We start from the raw sequence: 20625 nt of genomic DNA, 5'->3' as shown, positions 1-20625 counted from the left end.
TTCTGCCATTTTTATATAAGAAATGTGCAAGCTTTCAGATCGATTATTTTTCTGAAAATAATGTTTGATTAAACAGTCTGCTCAAGTACTGGCTTATCTTGTGTGTTTATTTAGAATGTATCAGACACCTCCATATTTTTGAACTAATCTCATTTATTGCAGATTGTTCTATGTGTTTGTAGTAAATTGAGATGAATGAAATGACATTGTTGTATGAAGTTGCTTTCTATATTACATGCAAAAAAACATAAATAGCTTTAGATAATCATAAGCTTCACAAATCAGAAATGGACGGTGTGGTATTTTATTACACAGCTCAAAAGACAAACAGCTCACTAGTCCACAAGACATCAAAGGCAGATGGAAGAGATATTTCCAGGAGCTTGGGTTTAATAACTTGGAGAAAAAGTAGCAGAGTATAAAACAAACCATTCTGAGACTGGCAGAAGTAGTAATATAGTGTAATCTTGAGTGTTACTGGCCAGTGGGCTGTTTTCTGCTTGTTTGTCGATTTTCTGTGGCGGTTTAAAGCTTGGCAGACTTATACAGAGGCTACCAGTGGCTGGCAACCATGCTGTTCAGATGTGAATGTACTGCTTCAATCCAGCTCCATCCAGGCTAGATAGGTAAACATTGGTGAATTGCAGTTGTTTTGAAATTTGAAAGTGCTGCTGTTATATTTCTGCATTATTTACTGAGTTTCTGTACTTTTAAATACTTTAAAATGCTGTTGTGATTTCTATGTTAACTGCTTGGTATCTGGACTTTTGCATTTATTTCAACGTGTTTGCTGGTATTTTACTGTTGTAAATGTTGAATCCCTGCATTTTGCATTCCTTTTTAGTGATCTTACAGTCAGAAAAATTAGGTTTGTACTCTAGTGGGAACAAAGAGCAGGCTTTTCTCTGCTGATCTTTGGAATCACTGAGGAAAGCTTAGAGTTTGTTGTTATAATTGGCTAGTGGGCTGTTTTGCTTGATTGTTAATTTTCTGAGTCTGTATAAAGGTTCTGTGTCTGTATAAAGCTTGGCTTATTTATACAGGGCTTATCAATGACATGCTGAGCATGACAATGAGACTGAGTGTTCCTGCTTCATCATCTCCATTCATTGTAGATAAGTACTCCACATACCTCGCAACTGTGCAGATTTCCACAGAATGTCCAGAGTTTGGCCTTTTATTTTTGGTCTGTTTTTCATAAAATTGTGGTTTTCTGGTAAAGTAGTGGTAAATCATTACAGATTGAAGTTAGAAAATAATGACAGACATTTTAATTTCAGGTTTCATGTCCTTCAGAAAATTCATGCTAATTCAAAACCTGTCTAGAAATTCTATCAATTTTCTAAGTTTATAAGCTCAATATTTAAACATTGTCCCTATTTTTGGGCTTTTGTCCCACTTTTATTTATGACTTTGTCCAGATTTCTTGCTCTAAGAGATTGAAAGGTATGGACTACTCCACATTGCTGCATTACACCTGTTCTTACTTCAAGATGCTGCTATTATATTTCTGCATCATTTACAGAGTGTCTGTACTTTTTATAGTTTAGACTGCTGTTGTAATTTCATTGTATCAACTGCTAGGTTTTTGGATATTCACTTTTAACTCAATGTGTTTGCTGTTATTTTACTGTTGTAATTGCAGATTTCCTGCACTGCGGTCTCCTTTTTAGTGATTTTACAGTTAGAAAATTTAGGTCTGTACTCTAGTGGTAGTAGCGAGTAGCCTAGAAATATGGGGGTCATAGTCAGCTGCCCATCAGGTGCCAGGATCCATCAGATCATGCATGCACTCAGGTCATTAAACCAAAAGTACCAGTATGACTCTGTCATTGTAGTATCAGTACGACTCTGTCATTGTATACTTAGATGTAAATGACCTGAGATGTACCCCTATGGGATATATGAAGAGAGACATGATGGAGCTGTCAGGCTTTGTGTCCAAGGTAGGTATGAGCCTAGCATTGAGCAGCATTCTACCTTTTCTAAAGATAATGCTACAATATGATCTTTATACTCTGTCTCCCGTATACTACTCAGAGGGTCTATATTATATAAGCGAACGCACTGAATTGCGAATGCTATATAATCGACCAACGATCCCCGAAAACCCAAAACATCGAACACACGGATCAGTGATTTTTCTCCCAGGGAAAAGAAAAACTGATCCGTAAAAAAAAAATAAATAAATAAAAAAATAAAAAATCAAAACACAAAATACACACCCCCTACTTAAATGTACAAACTTCGAGATTGCACCACAGTGGAGGAAATGGCAAAGTCCCGAAAACGGCCCAGTGTTTTTTTTCCTTAAGAAAAAAATCGCTGTTACGTGCTTTCGGTATTTTGCCATTTCGCATAATGATGTTCGACTAAACAGCATTCGCAATTCATTGCGTTCAGTAAAATAATAGGGACCCCTACTGAGAGGTTATCTCTGCGTGGCTTATAAGGTATCATCTGATCCAGTACTGATGGACTTGCTGCACATCTACTTGGCCAACAGCATTAGAAATACCCACTCAAAGGACTTTAACCAAATTTGCAACCTAAATAGAACATGATGGATGGACAGGTACATGTCTGAGACACTACCCTTTCTCTGGAATAGGTCTCCCATCCATGCGAAGCAGAGTTCATTCCAGACATTATTCAAATGTAACCTGGACCAGTGGCTGGAGAATTAGAAAGTTACCCCAAGACTGGCACCTCTGCACCTGTTGAACAGAGGCAGCATTAAATGCTCTGCCACCTAAACCCACCTAGATGCCCCAGGTCATTTATCTTGTCATTTACAAATGTGATATGTTATAATGATGTGAGGTAGTGCCAGCTATGCCAGAGAAAGAGTAGGGCAGTGCATGTGTAACATATGACAGCGTAGCTAGCGGGAGTTTTGTAAAGAATTTTATGTCATTTGTATATCAAACTAATTTGTACAGATCCACCATCCATCCATTAACAACCCCTTTTCCCACTTTGCACGTGGGGTCGAGGTGTCACTTCAGCAGTGACAATCATCTCGAGCCAAGGTTTACATGCTTGTGTTAAAAATGTATTTGTAAAGCTGCTTGTTTTACAAATGTATCAACTGTAGGTTCTTCTGGACAGAAAAGAATTATACATTTATGTCAAACTGTACTGTTGTAACTGAGGAAATGTATGTATGTTAACAGAAGATGCTGGAAGGGAAGTGTTTAAGCTCAGCTCAGCCTACCTTAAGAAAAATATCCAGAAACTAAATGACTTGGTTTAGGCCATAAAGTATCTCACAGGCTTGAATGTCTGGGAAAGGCCTGTGCTCTTATTTTCCTTAGTGGCGAACTAACTGTTACTGTGGGGTGCCACAAAATGGCTGCTTAGCCTCTAGGAAGGATGAAAGTATTGGAATTGTTTTACAGTCTCCAGATGCCTTAGCAAAGCTATAGTTGTATATTGTGAAACATCTGTGCTAGATCCTGGTTCAGCTTCTGGTGGGGGGTGGGGGTAGTGTGGGAACTATAGAGTCAGGTGACCAGATGTGATGTCATTCTATGGCCAGCATTGGAATTGTATTTAGATATTAGTGAAAGATGTGATAGTGAACCTGACAACAAAGATCGCTTGCCCACTTCATCTTGTTTTGCTTTTGTAAGTAACTTAACTAGGGAACAGTTCTAATTAATTCTTCAGTTAGTTAGAAAATATAGTGAGATTAGTTAAACACTGTTTTCTGTATCTGTCAGAGTCTTACCAACTGTGTTTTGTTTTATATTTCGTGTGAAATGAAAATGTGGTGTTTATTGTAAATAGATATTCAGTATTTTTATGTTTTCTTGTTTATTGTGTATTATTAAATATATCTAAACTTTTCATTGCGGCTGGTCTTTTAGAAAATATTTTAACCTTTGAGAGTACTTGCATTTATTTGGTGGCACTGTGGCTTCATGTTCCTGAAAGTCTTGCCTCTTGTCCGAACATTACCATTTGTATAAGTATTAATTTTACTAAGAGTAATTGGGTATCATGGTAAGAGTCTTAAAGTAGCTGGCTGGTGGCAGTGAATCTAGCTTATAATCTGGGTAGAGGTGGCACAGCGGCTAAATCTGTTCCAACCTTTCCCAGGTGTGTGTGTGTGTGTGTGTGTGTGTGTGTGTGTGTGTGTGTGTGTGTGTGTGTGTGTGCACATGCGCACACATGTGTGTGTGTGTGAAAATCAAATCTCAAAGAGGTTTTCTATGAGCTACTTGGAACATGGACACAGAGCACTGATTTCTGCAGAGAGAAAGGTGAAGTCTTATTTGGGGCCTGGATAGGAAACTCATCCCCAGGTTTGTAGTGTCCTCTTTACTCATTCAGATCAGTGGAGCTCAGGAAGTTTGCACTGTAACTTCCAATGGATGGTGCTTAAGCCTTTTGACATTATGAAATGATGTCCTCACATTTCAAATGAATGTTCATATCTCTGGAAACATAGGGGTTATGAAAGAAGTATAAATGGCAAACCCTTGAGCACAAACTATTTTTATAGTGGTAGTATTCTTTATGTTCTAGGTATTAAATGGAATTTTATAGTCATAGTAAACACAATAAATATTACATTTGCAATATTTTGTAAACAACTTATAATATCTCAGCAACCACTCAAGTTCCCCACATACTGTCTGTAGCATTTTATTCATCAAACTGAGAGCTTTCATGTAAGGCTAAGGAGTTCTGTCTTTGTTACTTGATTGTTGAGATATTTAGACAAATGTGAAAATTATATCTTTATAAATTAATACCATAAAAACAACAGTTAATATCTCTTTACCTGCACTAGACAGAGGTCAAATATCATTATTCGGGTGTCCACCTCCCCAGGATGGAAGGCCTTGTAGATGATTGGAAAATGGATTATGCTGAAGGGTAAGGACTGGGGAGAAAGACACTGGCACAATGTGCCATCAAGGTGCTCACATAAGACTTACATATATATAAACATTAGACGATTTGTGCAGCAAACTAATTTTGGTCTTTTAGCATCATATCTCTGACATCTGCCAGGGAATGGTAAAAAAAAAAAAAACAGATCTTCTCCATAGAATCCTTTTCTCATTCTAAGTGCATACAGACCCAGAATGCTAGTTAATCCTGGTCACTAGAGTCACAGATGGAACACAAAGGCAGTACCAAATGAAAATCAAAAAGAAGTATAGCCTATATGATATTGCTGCATTAGTTACATCAAACATGGGAAAAGGATGGATGGCCTGCCTTTTGCTAAAGCACTGTCTATGGAATATTCCTTGGGAAAGTCTGTTCTATGGGAGCACACATTAACATACATTACTGTGGCCCCACGGATGTAGGCTGCACTTATGAATGAGCAGGAGACTGTCTCTCTGCATATGCATGGGAGGTGCTTCTCCATCTCTAGGTTGTTACTTGCGTGGATACGAATTTGCACATGGGTGAGGGAGCAGCACAAAGCCTGCACAGCAAAGATACTATTCATTCTATCTGAAAGGTTACCCAGTGGAATTCAGTGGCACATATTTTTATCATATCTTTGATCTGAGAGTCAAAACAAATTAGGTAGCTGTGTTTGGCATAAGAGAATAAGGTATAGTCTAGGTGAGAGCTACTGCTTAATCATTTCTAAATACTTAAATATATTCATAAGCTAATTGTATCCTGTGTCCTAGGTTAAAGCAGCATGCATGCTTACAGACTCCTTAATGTTAACCCATGCATTTGTTTCTCATTTTCCTAGCCATTCAGTTAAGATTTAGAAATTGTGAGTCTATTAGTAGATCGCTTACTGGAGGAGAAAGTTTGTTCCACAGACTGGAAAAATGACAAGCACATTTTTTTCCCTTTCCTACATGTTCTAAATATACAGAGAATAAATGGCATCTCTAACATTTTGCTAGTTCTTCATGTAGGAAGAAGTGAGACTCAACTTATTATGAGGAAGCCGTTGTGTCATGAAGAAATTACTTATATGTACAGAATGTTTTAGGATTATGCAAATGGTGCATAAAAAATGTTCCTTTCCTATAAAATATAGCAACAGGAGTAATGCGATAAATTGTATACATCTCTTGAGTTTACAGAAAAAGAAAATAGAAAAATAAATGGAGATATTAGGACATAAAAGTATAGCTCCAAAGAGCCAGCATATGGACAAAATACAATGCTAGTGCAAAAGCTGCTGAAAAGCGTATCTATGCATTGCAGTATATGATTCTGAGTAACAGCATTTTGTATTACCTAAAAGCAGGAAAAAGAACCTTACACAAGGAGGATACTTTAAGAGAATATGAGCCAACAAGAACAAAAGGGGAAATTAGTAGTGGGGAGTCTAGGAGTAAGACAAGTCCAAAGGGAACCAGTTGGCAGTTGGTGAATAGTATTAAGGCTCTGAGCTTTTAAGAAGCTAATTCTTGTGGTACACGGTTTGATTCCCTCTGCCTTCATTTGCCTACTATGTAACCTTGAGCAAGTCACTTAACCAGACAATTGGGAATTTCAGCTATGCTCCTAAATGGTCTTCTGAATTGCATGCCTAGCAACCACCTATGAAGCTAAGATCTATTATTTTGGGGGAAAAATAACTAAAAAGAAGGAAAATGAATGAAACTAGTGACCTGTTTACAAAACAGGACCTCCTTAAATCCTTATTTCAGTTGATTGTCTTAACAATGATTTGAAAAGTATTCTAAGTCATAAAATTACCAGAAAAAGGGATCAGAAAGTCAGTTACAGCAGGATTTTTATGACAGCGATGTAGAACTGTTGCTGCCTGGGAAACTGAATGTAGTCCAGAAACACAATGGGACAGCACCACCAAAAGCAGTTCCAAATTTAAAAGAAAGAAACACCAGACCTTTTGCATTACCAAAGCCCTTGTCAATACAGAATTCTGTAAAGCTAACATTGCAATTTTTACAGCAACAGTTAGTAGTAATTTTAATTCATAAAAATACTTGTGTGACAGCTCTCACTTTTTAAAAATGTTTAATTTCACAATTTCACTTAATTTTATTTTTTCCAGACATCTCATTTAAGATATACTTAACTGTTTAGTATACAGATTCGCAAGTGATCTGTTTTGCTCTTTTCAAGTTCTAAATCCCCACCAGTAGTATAAGTGCGGAGTTTTTCAAAAACTCTGTATCCTAAAACTGCAGATATTCAGTCTTTCTCAGAGATGGTTGTAGATATTCATCCACAAAACAGTGTAAGAAACTTCTGTGTGTGGAAGATTTCCAGTACATATATCTCTAGTTAATCATTATATATTAATCAGATCAGACAAAAGTAGTAGAAGTAGCGAACTTAAACTCAAGTCAAAAAAAAAAAAAAGAATATATATATATAGGTTTACTATCATTTATTCAAAGTGAAGTCGGTCGACACCACTTTGTTCGAAAATCGGAATGTCGACCGTAGGCAAAGTCGAACACTGATATTGCCGAAATACACATCTGCTCCTATCTCGACCCATGTTAAAACCCGGCCCTTGGTAGCAGTCGACATGTATTTCGGCAATTCCGGTGTTCGTCATTGTGAATTTCGCACAATCTCGGTCAACCATGTGAACAGTCGACCGAGTACATTTTGGGTATATGATAATAAACCTATACATATAATTGTACAGAATTACTAAATATTCGAAAGTAATCCAAGCAAGGCAGGCAGTCTGTTTCCAGTCGAAAATCCTTTTTTTAAGTACTCAGACAAGCGGTCTAAGTAAAGCAAAAATAGAGTAATAGTTTCCTCACAAGCTTTCTAAATATATATATATATTTTTATCAGGCAAGGGAGTGGTTTATTGTACTGTAAAACAAAGTGTTATTGGTACACATGTTAAATTCACATCCCTTCCCCCATCAGTGTGACATTGTGCCAGACGGTTGCACACTGCATATCTGGGCTCCAGGCTACTGAATTTGACAAAGCTACTGGATTGGACTATACTTCTGATCCCTAAACTATCAGGCATGTGACTTTGTTTTACTGATTCGCTGTGCTTGAGATAATACTGTAGTTGTATGCCTAGCTAGTGGTAAAGCTTTTGTCTGGGGGCACTTTATTCTTACGAGAGAAGGCAACAAGTGCGAGGCTAGTGCAGACTTATACACTCACTAGTGCTATTATTTCTTGTTGGCTATTTTGTTTTTACTGCATTATATCATTGTGTATTGTGCTTACTGGTGCAAAACTGCTGCACACTGTGCTGCATAGAGCACTAATCTGTGCTATGTAGTAGCCAGTGAGCTCTTACTACCAGTTATAGCAAGCCTAACTTTCAACAACTAGCTGATAACCTAAGGAGTTTTAAATGTACTCAAGTGCATGAAGACTCCACAGCAAGACATACTTGTACCATTGATTTTTATTCCCATCTAAATTCCTGCATTGAGATATGTGTCCCCATTTGTCACAAATTCAATGCCAAGTTTAAAAACAACCCCTTATTGTGAAATCCCTATATCACTAAACTATATAATAAGGGAGAAATATTTAGCACTAAATAAAAGAAGTGTAAATCTCCCACACTAAAAATGACCATAGAACAGTAAATACATAAGTAAGGTAAAGGACCAAGACCCAGGAGGTAAAATAGAAATTATATATTGCTACATCAGCCAAAGACAACTACAAAGCATTATTTAACAACATCAGAAATCTCAAAAACAATACTTAACATTGCATGGAGCTCATACTTAAAGGCACAATCAACCCTGAACCTGAAGAAATCAGAAATATATTAATGGACAAACTTAACTCAAACTTCTAGCCTATCCATTCCAGATCCCCCCCCCCCCCTTACACAGTCTAGGCTGTTTCTCTCTATAATTACCTCTGAACAAGTGCTAAAAGCCCTCTACAAAACTAAAAAAACAGCTCTATGGGTCCAGATGTACTGATAGCATCCCTAACACTTTGCCCCCAGGTTGCTGCCCTCTCTGCCACACCCAAGCTACACCACTGTCCCAGTATTCCATGCTGGGACCATTAGTCTTCAGAATCTGCTTCACTGATGTTAAAACTGATGTCAATGGCCACTAGCTGATGAAGTTTGCTGATGACTGCAAACTTGGAGCTGTCCTCTGCTTACCAGAAGACACCCATAACCTCCAAAAGGGCCTAGCCCTCACAAACTAATGGTGTTAGGACCAGGGACTAAAGCTAAGCAGAAAGAAAAGCAGTCTTATACTCTTTGGGAAACAAAAACACTCGCTGCACACATAAATGACACCCCCCTGAAAATAATCATTAGAGATTTAAGTACATATGTATTCAGTAACTCTCCTTTGATCATCATACATTGACTGCAGTTAGGGTTTTTATTTTGTACCAAGCCTGTCTAATTACTAAAGACAAAACCTCCAGGTCGAAACAAGTCATTGTCCCTCTGTACTCCTCTCTCTCTTCTGACCCATTCTTGAACTTAATGCCCCCCCCTTGGCATGTATATATCCAGAAATATCACTCAACAAGAAAAAAACTCCATGTTTTCTCACAAAGAAACTCTCATGCATGAGTTCCGTAAGAAACAGTGAGTGACTAAAAGCCCTGTCTCTTTATTTATCTCTACTCTTTCGCTACAGACTTACGCACAGTGATCTCTGCCTGGCATTCAAGGCAGCAAAAGACACATTCCTGCTTAATATCTTGCATGTTAAAAAAGAAATACTTGCTCCAAATACGTCAATGTGCTCTGTAATATAAACAGAATCTGTTGGTGGTACTGCAATATTTCCCAGAGACCCCACTATAAATGGAATAACTCTCCTCTTAATAGAAAACAAAACAGTTCCCTGTCTTCTAAAATGACCTTGATGAATGTTACCTTGATGAATGGATGAGAATCTGTAAATTCACCCCCTGTCTTACGCCACTGTCTATGGATAAATGGATGAAGTAGTAAGATTTGCATTGGGTAGGCTGCAAATAACCATATGACCAATTGCCTAGTATGAACCCATGGCCCTGTGAGCATATAAGACCTGGGCACACTAAGATTATTTTAAGTAACTTCCGACTCATTGCAAGCTCTTTATGCTGTACTTTCCTAGTCTGGGTACATGCAATCCACCAAAACACATTTGGCAATGCTGAACCACAAGGCACCAAGATATTAAGCATACCATGTTACTTTTGTGCAAACAGTACACAATCAAACAATTTACTTTGTTGTTTTAGTTGCATAGGGCAGCTACAGTACTGATCAGCACATATTTTATATTTTATAAATTGTATTAAAAAAAGCAAATACGCTATGCTTATCCATCTATTGAGCAGCTCCTTGACCTCTACTTCAAGCCTGAAATGCTGCTAGGGGCATCCCCTTCTGAGTTAGGGAAAAGTGCAACCCCCTTAATTACTTATTCATGAGGCCACAACTTGGCAGCCTTCTTCTTAATCATTATGCATCATTTAACCAAGGTGGAACATTTCAAATGGGGGTCACCAAGCTCTTTCACTTAGTTTCTAAATCAGGCAGAAGAGCTGTGACAGTTTACAACCTTTCTTATCTATTTATTGTAACACAATTTAGTATATTTTTGTGTACATATATTACTGGGATCAGCTTTTGTTTTTTGTTTTTCATTCAGTCATACATATTATAGTCATTAAACAAAAATGCTTTGTGAACACGAGATATAGAAAACATGCTGTCATGTGGTGTGCAACCCTTATGACCCTGAAAAGAAGTGTGTGTGTGTGTGTGTGTGTGTGTGTGTGTGTGTGTGTGTGTGTGTGTGTGTGTGTGTGAAAAGATGTGCACACCTTTGCCTTTTTAAGGGGAGGCAAGTGGTAGGTTTTGGGACCTATGAAAATGAGTGCTTTTTGGATAAAAGCTTGCTTTAAGTATACCTTAGTATAATGGCTTCAGTGGGGCCCAAAGGAGCCATCAAAGAGAGCTCCAAGAGTAAGCTGCTGTGCAGGATCTGCTAGCTGGCAGCTGGCTCATTCCTTTCCATATGACCATCTCCAGTGGAGGAATGAATGGGCTGATTGCGCTTCCATGGCAGGAACAAATGCGCCACAGAGCTTTCACCTCAGGATGACCAGCTCTCGCCTCACCAGAACAAATGGTTGGTTGAGTACTAGAAATGGAAAAAGCAGGCAGGGTCTTGAAGATAAAAAGTGATTAAAAAACATACACAAAGGCAACAGGTACAAATTTCCAGTTACCGACTATAGCTGCAAACATATTTCAGTGTCTGTTACATATAGTACAAGAATCCTTATGATATATAAACTGAATCAATCTATGCAGTTAGAAATGTAGGTGTTTAACTTGGGCTAACTAACATACTTCATATCTCTATGGGACAGAGGAGCATGAGTTTCTTACAGGAAGTGGAGTTGACAGCAGATTAAGGCCATATGAAAGAAGGTGAATGCTGATTAGAATGAATGAATAAGAACTCTGTCTGGTAAGCTATCAGAGTGAGGGTCGTATGATTTTACTATTGATACTGAATAACATCTCAGAAATGAGGTTAATGAGTGGTGAGCTGGGAAGTTTCAAGTGACTGAGGAGTGACAGAAGTGGTGACCTTTGTCTCAGTCTGTGAGGTATTGCAGTAGCTGGTAACAGAATTGTTTAAAGTCAATGAGATTTCTAAGGGGAGGCAAGTGCTAGGTTTTGGGGCCTATTTACAGAAAATGAGTACTTTTTGGATAAAAGCTTGCTTTAGGTATACCTTAGTATAATGGATTCAGTGGATTGTTAAAGCAGGGTAGATTTGTGACACATAGTTTTAGTTAGTTGGTGATATATGGACAGCTTTTTAATTTTAGAAATTTAAATCAAGGGAAATTGGCAATAGATCTAATTATTCCTTATCTGGTAGCCACTCATTCTGTTTAAGTGCATTGCGGTGGTATTTATGGCAAGGGGCTAGTGCAATGATTCAATTTGCTGCAGTCATTTTTTTTTGTGGGGGGTGGTGCTGCAGTAATAGGTTCATATGTGTGCACTAGGCTAATGACCACAAGGGACTTTTTAACCCTAACCATACATCCCAAATCTCCGACAAGTTCTGGTACCCTTGATAAGTGTAAGCAGGGTCTTGGAAGATAAAACATAGATTTACAAGCAGAGGCCTGGGTGATGAACCATTTACAAGCTACTTGTGTCCATTAGAGACATACGTGCCAAGCCAGGGATGCATTTCCTGTTCCGTATCCAATTGTCCAAGTTGTACTTGAATTAGGTTAAAGAGGAACTCTGCTTTGCATGGATGGATAGCCTATTCTATAGAAGGTGTAGTCTCAGAGATAGAGACCTGTTTCTCCAGCAGCTCCTATTTATTTCATAGGAAAGATTTAAGTCTGCAGAATGGGTAATTCCGGTGCTGCTTGTTTTGCAGGTATGCAGGCAGTCCATCAAGGTGTGTTCTGACATTGCCTTGTATGCCAGGCATAAATCTCCCTGCAACAGCCTTTGGGAGACAGAATACAGGAACAGGGCTTTGAGACAGTCTGCACAGGGCATGTTACTTACACCCTGTCTTCTTTTAATGAGGAACCTCTGGGGATATTCCATTTGTTGGATATGCTGGTTAGGTACATACCAAGTGGGCATTGTACACAATGATAGGGCTGATAAATACTGAATACAGTGGAACAATGACCTTAGACCTAGATGCCAAACCTTTGTTAATAAGTTACACAACATAGAATGTTTTCCTCACTACTGTAGACATGTGATGGTCAAGGGCTAGATTACTGTCTAAGTGTGTCCCCAAGTCCCTGCCTATTTGGTTGATTCTTAGGGGTGTGTTGTCAATATGATAGTTACCAGAGCTGGATGACACCTCGAAAGATACCATTATACATTTCTTGAGATTTAGTTTTAGCCCTTCGCTCCAACACAAGTTATTTATCTGTGCCATCCCTTCCTGTTAAACATTAGTGTTGGTGGGGATTCCATGACTGCTCCTAATTTGCAGTCATCTGCAAAATTAGTCAGCCAGATGCCTTTGACATTGGCCTTGACTTCAGAGAAGTAAATGCTACAGAGGAGCAGTCCCTAGGCTGATCCCTGGGGCACAACGCTTGTATCTGTCCTTTTCGTAGAAATATATTCCCTAATTGTAACTTCCTGGGTCCTGTCTATGAGTCAGCTGGCTATCAACCAAGTAACATAAGGGTTTATACCTAACCTCTTGAGTTTGTCATCAATTCTTAAGTGGAGTTTTGTGTCAAATGGCTTAGCCAGGCCACGGTAGGCAGTATGAACCATTTTGCTCTTATTCACTGCTTTGGTGGCCTTCTCAAAGAAGTCAACTGGGTTGAGTAGGCATGCCCTACCCTTGAGGAAACCAAACTGGATTGGTTCCAATGTTTGGAAGTTTCCTATGTCATTATTGATCATTCTGTGGCAATTTTTTTCCATGGCTTTGCATACGAGGCTAGTCAGACTTATGGGTCTGCAGTAATAACTGACTTTTTGCTGTTATACCCTTTTTAGATAAGAAATGTGAGATTTTTCTGAGGTGTTTTTATTTGTTTATTTCTTTTATTTTATTTATGTTTGTTTACTGGGGTAGAGCACATTGCAGGCCCAGTCTGGGTTGTAATGAACATTACAACCAAGTACAATTACTACAACATAAACAGAAAGTACAATACAAATGCAAGAATAGATTAAAACAATAGTTTGATTATTTTAGCATCTGGTTGTTGATTACAGTAATAAAAGCTGAGTTAGACAAGCTACAAGCCTAGATATTTACTTAGATGGTTGAAAAAAGGTTTTCTGTGGTATGTCTACAATGGACCAACTAGGAGGAATTTGAATGAGACGATGTAAGGATCTCAACATTGTTGCTTTGATTTTGTGTTTTTTTTTTTTTCATTAGTATTAAACTGTTGTTCTGGAAACAGTATGATAAACTACAGAGCTGCTGTACTGGTTTTTTTTTTTTTTGATTGTTGCATAGAAAAGTGAGGATTTGTAGATAATACTGTCTGCATACAGAACTGTATTGAAGTGTCTGTCAAGTCAGGGGAAGTGAATTAATGAGTACGGAGAGGGAAAGGTATAGTGGAGCTAATGTAGAACCATGATATATGCCCTGGGAAAGTGTGGCTGAGATTGAAATAGTAGTTTTAATGGCAAAAGATCTGTTTTTGAAGTAGTTGGTGATCCAGATGAGATCACATGTGTCAAAACATAACTTTAATTTGGTTACAATAAGCCATTGGCTAACCAGCTCAGAAACGTTAACCAAGTCCAAAAAGGTCGCTCCTGCTAGGTGCCCTTAGTTTTCATTCTGGAGAGTACTAACTGTCAGTGAGTACAGGGCCATCATAGTGCTTCTGCAAGCACAAAGACCAGGTTGTGCCTGGATAGTGGTTTCTGTTTTTGGAAATACTCGCATATCTGGAAGCAAACACAATTTTCCTATAGTTCCCCAAGAGTCGATAGAATGAAGTTTAGGATGGTAGTCTATTGTTTTGCTTTTCTGAGGAGAAAGTAGAGTGGGCAGCTGTGTGTAATAGATGTTATAAAGATGGCAAAAATATTTTTTTATATGCTCCTTACTTAACTTAATGAACCAAACACAGAGTCCATCAGCACCTGGTTATGTCCTTGTTGAGTAGAACTTTTTAGTTTATTTATTGAATGAACTTATAACTGTTTAAAGTGACTTTAAAGTTTACAGTTTTCCAGCAAAAACAAATATTTCCTATACTGCAAGGTAACATGACATCAGAGTTATTGTATTAGTCTGCAGGGGTGTGGGGGCTAAGACTCCATCTTGGAGAGGCCAATAAAACAAATGCAGTGAGCTGACATTTACAAACCAATTGCCATAACATAAATACACTTTTGGGGTACACTTGTTTTAGATCCTAACCGACAAATTAAATTATTCTATTATCATGTAGTTAAAGTTATGACATAGCAACAGGTCTGTGCAGTAACACATTAACTATTATTAATTTTAAGGCTAGCAAAATTGCAAGACATTTGACACAGTACTGAGTCATGATGCTCTGTTTGAACGGATTAAACAACAAGACTAAACAGCAAGTTTCTTCTATCCCACATTCCAATTAACATTGCAGACAATGTGTATGAAAACTAGTGTTCTGATTTAATTCCAATACTCAGTTGCATACAGTTAATTCCAGAGTCAAGTTGTATATTTCTGTAGTTTAAGCTTTGTTCTGCTGTTGTTTTCTGGGTATAGATCACATTGACTATTTAATATGTCACTGTTCACATTTAAGAAATTCAGCTAAATAACAGTTATTCAAATGTTGTGTACTCTTTGACCACAGCTCACAGCTTCTGGTCTGTTAACTGTTTAGAGCTTTTGTCCCAAAAATGGGTTGAGTACTGATGAGGCAGCATAAGTCTGCCTCCAACTCCAAGCAGATGTGCACAATACAAAATGATTTAGCAGCTCTAGCCACTCCTACATGTATAGCAGGTATTGTTGCTTCATCCAAATCAATTTGCCTTATTGCACACTCATCCCAGTATACAAAGTGGTGCTGAACTTATGTACCTTATGTTCCATTTCTTCACCTTTAAAAGGACAGTGCCATTTAAAATGCTTTACACTCTGAGGCCTTAACATCACACCACACTTTTTACTGGTACTTCTGCGGTGATGCAGCAGTAGCATTGTTGCCTCACAGCAAAAGGTTCTCCCGTTCGATTTTTGGCTGGAGTGCGGGGAGTGCCTTCTGTGTGGAGTCTGCATGTCCTCCCCGCGGTTGGGTGGGCGTTCGAAAGAAAGACATGCGTAAATGGGCGTGCCTTTGTTGAAGGTTGAACATTGAGCTGGCACCTCGGCATTCATGAAAATCTACTGCCAATCATTAGTGGACTGGAGTTCTGCTGTGGCGACCCCTAACCGGGAAAAGCCGAAAGACAACAACAACAACAACTTGTCTCACTTTTGAGTGTCTCACATTCTGATTTTACAGTACTTGGGTTCTCATTTTCTTCTAAAGAACAGTACTACTAGTTTTTGATGTTAAGTTCCCAGAAATATTGTTTCTGGTGTGCCATATGCTCCACACTGACATAATCATCAACTGAGGAAATAATTTCTTTGGTTGTTTAGAAAGTCTGGCCTACCACCTCCAGAGATTGGTTGGTAATTCGACATGGAGGTGTATATTAGTGATAATTCTACAACATAACCAGACAGATTTATTTGTGGCTGTTGATAATGCCTGTCTAAATGCAGGTGGTTGTAGGACTGGGAACGTGTACATTACTATATGAAAAAGGAGTCTTCTTAGAAATTATGAATTTTCATGGTAGTTGTTTCCTCATCTGTTCTAGGATTTCATCCGTTGACTTCACACAGTCATTGGCTTGTACATGACTGAGGTCAAGGTAGGTCAGTCTTCCATGACTCACAATAAAAAAACATGGCCATTAGAACAGGGACACCAGGGTGGCCCAATAAATGCTGGCTTTCTGACTCTGAAATGATACTAGTATTACTTCTATATCTTCCAGACATATCACATTTGGGAGAAGATGAATGGCTTGCAGCACCCTCTAACCATTAAGAACATGCTAAATATTCCTTGTTTTATACAAAACCAGCAATGGAGCACTTTTTTAGCATTTACATTTATAGCAATGCTCCCTATTAGGCTAGTATGTCAGTCTGATGTTCATCGGGGCGTCATAGCTACCTGCCTGGTCTGACTTCCTCAGCTATCCCTTCCCCAAGAGCCTTAGATAACACACTCACACTGCTGGGTCTATATCATAAGATCGACATGTTAAAATGTCGAATCTCACTTGTTCGACATGAAAATGTCGAACTCCAAGTTTCCCAAATGGCCAAATCACTGATTTCTTTCCATCAGAAAGAAATTGGTTGGCCAAACACCAACGCCACACAAAAACAAACATATTTAAGTGGGGGGCTTCATCCCTCACACCCCCCCCCACAACTAAATATTCTAACTCTGAGACCGCACTACAGTCAGGGAAAGGGCAGGTGTAACAGAACAGCCAAACAATTTCTTTATGTTGGAAAGGAATTGGGGATTTGGCCATTCCGGAAACTTGGAGTTTGACATTTTCGTGTTGAACAAGTGAGATTCGACATTTTTGAATGTTGATCTCATTATATAGATCCCACACTGCTACACTAAGAGATCAGTAGTAAAGGAGGTGCATCAGTTGATGCTGTCTTCAGATCTTTCTTGCTGTGTAGATTCGTAAACCACATGTCTTATAGCATTGTTAGTCCATTGGACAACCTGGTGTAAGAAGCCAGATAAATTCCCCATAGAGAATTTTTATCTTTTTTTTGAAAGTAGCAATTGTATTAGCTAATGTCTGACTCTGATTATGAATCTGATACCAAAATATTTGTGACAGCTAGTAATTTCATAACCACTAGGAGACAGACTCATTACAAGCATTTACAAGATCTGTGTTGTTTTGCCTCAGCTGGAAACTTGACATAGACTGTTGTCCACAATGTGCCAGTTTCTCCCGAGGGCAATATCTGTGAAAGAAGAAAGTCTCTCCAATGTGGACCATGCCTAGATTCAAGATAACTTGCCATTGGCCAATGCCTCCAGGAACTTACCACTGAAAACGAAACATTTCAACAAGAGATATGGGGAGAAGTGTTGCAAGACCAAGGACATCCAGATGGATGACTCAGGTCTTCCTGTGTCTGGTGATTCCAGGCCTGGGAACATACATTCTCAGTTCCACCCTCAAGGTCAGCCTTAGCCAAGGCCTTTGGTGAGACCACTTTATGGATCACCACATCTTCAGCATCTTGCGTGTCCTCCCAGACTGATGAATTTTCTGCACTTTCTGATGCCTTCGGTCCATTAGTATCTCAAGGGTATTTGTCTGATAAGAGGTTTCTGGGGATCAAATTGAGGTCATGGTCTTCCGACTGGGACCTGAGACTTACAGGGTAGTTTTATCTGAAGCCATGAGGCATAAGGTACCATAACCAAGGTACCAACTAGTTATCTTGGCTTTAGTCCACCAGTGTCTCAGTTCTATCTTCCTCCTGGGTTGCTACTGACCAACTTGCCCAACTGGCTTACTATTTCATCTCCTCACTGAAATCCAAATGTCCAGCAGTGGAACTACCTGACGTGTCTGGGTCCCCTTCTAAAAGAAAAGAGTGGTATCTCCATTTGCAGATTCTGATTGCCATGACTTTGAAGCACATGAACTGGCTTATTTTGGCCAGATCTCTTCTGCTACTGCACATGAATCAGACACTGAGAATGCCTTACTGTCTACTTCTACATCAGAGTATTTCTCGTTTTGGAACATTCTTCACAAAATGAAGGAGCAGTGGGAGACTAAGCAATTCATTGTGGCTTAGCTCCAATATAGGGCTTTCACAGGCCTGCCTATGCCTAGAGCTCTGACTGTTCCTCCAGTCATGGATGTTCTGGAAGATGTATTCACCACCCCTCTGATGTTCCCTCCCCCAAGGATACCTGATCACTTCTACTGGGACAACGATTCCTATAGAAAGTTTTATAAAAATCGTTGGGCTTATCCAGCTGTTGTGTCCCTGGATTCAAGAAGAGGAGCTACTCTGGCTTCATCCAAGAACCCAATTCCCAATAATAGGGAGACTAGAACATTCAAAAGATTTAGGAACAAGGTTTACACCTCTGTTGTGCTATGTTTCAGAGTCTTCAACTGCCAGATCCACAGGCTTACCTTTCAGTAATCCTTGTTAGAAAAGATGATGGTCAAGGCAGAGAAGGATACAGGATAAGGAATCGACATCGGATATGATTCAGTTCTGTGACCTATCAGCTCAGGTTGCCATGCACTCCATGAAATGTGGTCATGATGCCGTGGATGCATCGTAAAAGGCAGTAATCACAAGTCTATTATTTGGAGCCATATGTGGTTAAGGATTCAGCCCTTTCCAGATTATATACAGGCAGAGCTCCTTGATGCCCCTCGAACATAGATCTATTTTTTGCCCCTCCACACTCTGAACAAGATTTTAAAATACAATTGGAAAGGATAAGACTATGTCATCTGTCACAGCTTTTTCAACCCAAGCTCCTAAATTCAGCAGAAGATTCCCAGCAGACACATGTCCCTTATTCCCTACGCAAGACAAGAACAAGTCTGGTAAAGAAACAAAAGGAAAGTTCAAAAAAGAATGGCAAGTAAGACCCAAAGAGAAGCTTGGGGGCCCTCAGAGCAGTGACTCCTAGTGGGATCAGCCATCACTTAGCAGACTGCCTCCTCCCTTTCTTCTAAAGCCCAGCCTAACCTAGCCTCCTCTCGTTCCCTTCTGTTCCTCTTCTCTGAGAGAGAGTGATAGAAGGTACTTACCCTTCTTTGTGAAAAAAAAGAAAAAAGGGCAGTAAATCATTAACCTGGACCAGTGTGGCCTAAACATTCTTCACCAAACTACAAGTTACAGTTCCTAAAAATTCCAACCTGCAGAAGTATTCCTCCAGTTCCAAAAGAGCAGTTAGACCTTATTCCTGTGGTTCTAGAGGAAATGTAACTGTTAGTTGTCATAGCGAAGGCACTAATTGGGGAGAAAGTTCAATGTTTTTGACCCTGACTCTTTCTGGTCCCAGGAAAAGAAAGATCTTTGAGACCACTTTTGGGCTTATCACATTTAAACAAGTATCTCATTGTTGAAAGTTCAAAATATTAACCTCACAGCCTTTACCCTTGCTGCCATCCCAGGCTCTCATGGGGAGTCTAGATGTAATAAATGTATCCATCAATATCCCCATAGTTAAACAGCACAGACAGGTTCCCAGGTGTGCAGCATAGAAGAAGAATTTCCAGTTTACATCATTACCCTAAGGATTGTCTGCTGCTCCTGGAGTGTTCACTAATTGCCGGCTTCTAGTGATTGCTTACTGTAGGACAAAGGGCATTCACATTTACCATTAAAGAGATGACTTATTTTTCAAAATCCAGGTAGGGAGTAAACAAGACTTTTGAGCTCACCTTCAATTGCTTCACATATCTCTGGATCACTATCAACAAGATCAACTCAAACTCCTCCCAAGGAACCTAGTTTTCCTGGGGGCATTTCTTGACATCAGGCATTACAGGGTTTTCATCCTAGAAGTCAATGTTTCTCTCCCAACTATGTATTTTCAAAAGATTTTGCAGCTGGAAGCAATATCAGCAGACGTTTCTCAGACTCTTGGTTTACATAGCATCCTGCATTCTAATGGTGCTGCTAACCCACCTATACATGAGAAATCTTAAATGGTACCTAAAAAACAGATTGTGTCAGCACATCTATTCCTTGGGGACCAGAATTCCCATTCTCTCTCTGTCTCTTACGTCAAAAAAAGAGATCTCATGGTGAATAGCATAGTGTCATTTCAGCCATGTGTTGCCCTTTAGAGTACCCCAGCCCACTTTAACCCTCAGCATGGACTCCACAGATATACCCTTGGTGGACCATGTGGGAACTCTTAAATGTCAGGAGACATGGGATGGCAAGATGAAGAAAAGCCATATAAACACAAGAGATGATTATGGTTATTCTGGCATTGAAAGCTTTCAGCCACATGTTCAAGGAAGAGGTCCTCTAGATTATAAAAGTCAATACCACTGTGATGTGGTACACTCACTCATACTTTCTATACAGGCTTGCAGTGCAAGTCTGA

The 20625-nt window shown here is 39.2% G+C and overlaps 1 protein-coding gene across 1 annotated transcript in view; it reads left to right on the top strand.

Annotated features, from left to right (window-relative positions):
* LOC122799900 (poly(U)-specific endoribonuclease-B-like) overlaps positions 1-20625 on the top strand; it is a 412046-nt gene that overhangs the window by 129082 nt on the left and 262339 nt on the right. The gene's annotated exons all lie outside the window — the stretch shown is intronic.

This window comes from Protopterus annectens, chromosome 4.part0 (genome assembly GCF_019279795.1).
Source record: "Protopterus annectens isolate FY-2018-M chromosome 4.part0, PAN1.0, whole genome shotgun sequence".
NCBI classification, from domain to species: Eukaryota; Metazoa; Chordata; order Ceratodontiformes; family Protopteridae; genus Protopterus; species Protopterus annectens.
Note: the sequence above shows the minus strand (reverse complement) of the source record. Positions and strands in the feature narration are given on the sequence as shown.